This window comes from Myotis davidii, unplaced genomic scaffold, assembly GCF_000327345.1.
Source record: "Myotis davidii unplaced genomic scaffold, ASM32734v1 scaffold115, whole genome shotgun sequence".
Classification (NCBI taxonomy): Eukaryota; Metazoa; Chordata; class Mammalia; order Chiroptera; family Vespertilionidae; genus Myotis; species Myotis davidii.
In genome coordinates this window covers 4,981,879-4,985,376 of record NW_006291010.1, presented here as the reverse complement: position 1 = coordinate 4,985,376, position 3,498 = coordinate 4,981,879, and the positions used below count along the sequence as shown (strand labels likewise).

The 3,498-nt window shown below is 31.2% G+C and overlaps 1 protein-coding gene across 1 annotated transcript in view; it reads right to left on the bottom strand.

The window, feature by feature from the left end:
- NLGN1 (neuroligin 1) overlaps positions 1 to 3,498 on the bottom strand; it is a 716,626-nt gene that overhangs the window by 286,864 nt on the left and 426,264 nt on the right.

The following is a 3,498-nucleotide window of genomic DNA, read 5'->3' as shown; positions in this document are numbered from 1 at the left end:
GGTTTCAGGTTTAGCACGGAGAGATCCTAGTTCTGCCAGAGCTGCATTCTTAAACTTGTAAATATAAAATGTAAAATTGGAAGCAGGGGGAAGCTACAGTCATGGAGCAGCAGAAAAGCTGATCTGCTGAAGGAGAAGAATGAGGCTGACACATACATGGAAGCAGAGGTTGGAGGCTGTGATTTCCGAGAGAGAGAGAGAGAGAGAGAGAGAGAGAGAGAGAGAGAGAATAAATAAGGAAAATGAAAATATAACTGATTTTATTTTTGTGACTGGATGACTATATCATGATGACCAGAAAAGGTAAAGCTCTTGACGAAAATTAAAATAGAAGTATTGAAAATAGTCTAGAGAGCTAGAAAGAGACCCTAGAGTGAACTATGAAGTTAGAGGAGGGAGCTTTTAATAAGTCAGTGGAGTCTTTACAACTGTCTATGGGGAAAACAAGAACAAATCTTGAGAAAGGTTATTAGATTTGGAAATACTGATGATCTTGTCTAACAGTCCAGAAGAGAACAGGTTATGGAGGAGATGGAGGCTAAGGAAGGAAGCTTGATTCATAATCTTGGGGAGTATAAAAACAAGGTCTTAAATACAGTAAAAATAAAAATAAAATAAAGCTAACTTTGTTAACTACTTGGTCATTTGACTTTAAAAAAATATATAATGTAGAAACATGGTAATCCTTATTATATAGATAAGGAAAATCAAACACAGGTAAGGGATGTATTGTATTTAATGTTAAAAGCTAATAAAGAGCTAGATTTGATCTCTGGTATCTCACTCCAGAGTACACATATTTAACTGTTATATTTGTTTCTCTATATAAATTTAGCTTTATTTTAAAATGAAATTTATTTAACTTGGCAAGAAAAGCGTGAGCAATTTCATATGGGCAAGGCTGAGCAAAGCATACTTTTGTGTGTGTAAGGGATTGGGGTGCCGAGTACAACAAGATCAGCACAAATACTGCAGAGGGCTTATGCTCAGACATCATAATAAATAAAACAGGTGCAATTTGATGGAATAAGTAAAGCTATGTGTCTGGACTTTGAAATTGGAGTTATTTCGTAAGTTCGTTGATACTGTCATTCAACAAATATTTATTGAACACCTACTGCATTTTAGGAATTTATGCTAGAATCTAAAGATATGACAGGACAAAATACAGACATGGTCTCAGAACTTATTGATTTTCCCAGCTAGTAACATTTAAAGGGGTTGTCAGCAATTTTATAAAGAATTGAATTAGCTATTTAATATCAGAGGTCATAGATTATAATAAAACTACCTTCATCATTAATGGGACATACAATTCAAGAAAAGTCATTACACCTTTGATATCCCAGTTTGTCCATCAATGAAATAGAGATCAAGTTATAACAGGCTATTATGTCCTTGAATAAAAGGTACATGGGAGAGGTTAAGAATATTAATGAATGGGGATAACATATAATACTGTTTAATAAGAAGAAATCTTCACTTTATTTTCATTAGGGAAACATTAATTATTGGAGTTGACCCAGAAAGACTTGTTATTTTAAACACATTGAATAATCTTTAGAAGCTTTCATCATTTTTCTTAAGAAGTAATAAAGCTATAATTTGTAAAATCAGAAGTTAATTAAATAAAAATTCTTACAGTAAAATGATGTTATGATTGAGATTTAACATGAACATAATTTAAGACATTGTTATGACTCCCACAGTAACCATACCTGACCATACTTCACCCTCTTTCTATATAGCCTTTTACTCTGTTTAAATAATAGATGTTAATTCTTAGACTTGAATTGTGCTCTGACCAAATTACTGTATGTTGAAATCTTGATGACTATTATCCCATATTAAATATAAAGCATAATTTTTCTATTGCTTATAAATTAGCATATTTGCATTCAGAAGGTAATGAATAGAATAAGAGCCAGCATAGATTCACATAAAATCTTCTTCCAAGCTCAGCTAATTTTATTCAATACAGTAACTATGTTTGTAAATCATAAAGCAAGAATATCTTTATTTTAGCAGAGGAATCTTTCAGGTTTGAACATTTTGGTCAGTTACTTACATAAGGTTATAAAAAAGGTGTATAAATTTGATGACAACACAAAACATGGAGGGAGAGCTGATATGAGAAGTGACAGAATCAAGATTCAAATTTATCTTGACAAACACTAATAAGCTAGTCCTAAACCCAAACAACTGATAATGCAACAGTTATATTTTTACTTTCAAAAAATTCAATTGTACAAGCCTAGCATGGTCAAGAAACTTCTTGGCAAGAATTCATGGGAGAGTATTCTGATAGTTTTAGTTAATCATTATTTTAAAGAAGTAGTTCTAAATAATGTTGATGGAGATATGGTAAAAGCAAAGCTTATCTTTAGGTTAAACAAATCAAGCAGTGTTTCCAGATCATTGGAAGTGATCATTGCTTATGGATCTGGTACTTGATTTACTTCTGAAAAACATATTTAAAGTGACGCTGATAATCAATCCTCATCCATAGACACAGAGGAAGGAATTACAGATTTGAATGTGAATTACTTTAGGTCATTTATAAGTTCTATTTCATCATTAAAATTCTATGATTTCATGCTAAGTATGAATTATTACAGAGCATGCTTGTATCAAACAAATCCCATTAAATATTGTACATATACATAATATTTGATTACATACTGCAAGTATTTCTAAATTTTGAATTTGCCTCAAAATCATTATTATCTTGGTAAGTTCAATTTGTGAAACAATTTCAGTTCTTATTATATTAACTCATGAAAGGCATCTAATCCTTTAAGCTTTACAGGTAAAATTGACAAATATGGTTTTTTTCTTCTAGAACTTTATTTTCCATCCAGTGTTTTTTAACAAACCCTATTTGGCACTGAAATTTACATAAAGAGATATGTTAGAGTTAAAAACATAATGTTTCTGCATTAGTGTAGGAAAAGTATCTTTTAGATAAAAAATATTTTTAAATTATTTTTAGATAAGCAAGTTTTAGAATGTGAAAGAAAGAGTTTCAAAAATTATTTTGGTTTAATATAAACCTACTCATCTAAACACAATTCCATAATTTAGAGCAGTACTTCTCAAATTTTAATGTGCATGCAATAAACCTGCAGATCTGAGCTGGAATCTTAAATTATGCATTTCTAGCAAGCTCTTGGGTGATATTGATGATGCTGGTCTTCGAACCACTCATGGACTCACAAGGATTTAAAGAATTCTGCTTCACTGTGCTATCAGTTATTCTAAAGCAATTTCCACTAAATATATCATGTAAAAATAAAATAAGTTACTTTTTTTCAAAAAAGGAAAATACCTTTGCAATTTTCTCTTCCTTGAAAGTTCTTAGCACTTCTGATGCTATTCTTCTGAACAAAGTCACTATTACTTCTTCAAAACATTAAGGCCTTTACACTTCCCCTACTTCAGATGGTAAGTCATTTTCTCTGCACATGGGCTCACAAACTTGTCTCTCATTCAGTCCTT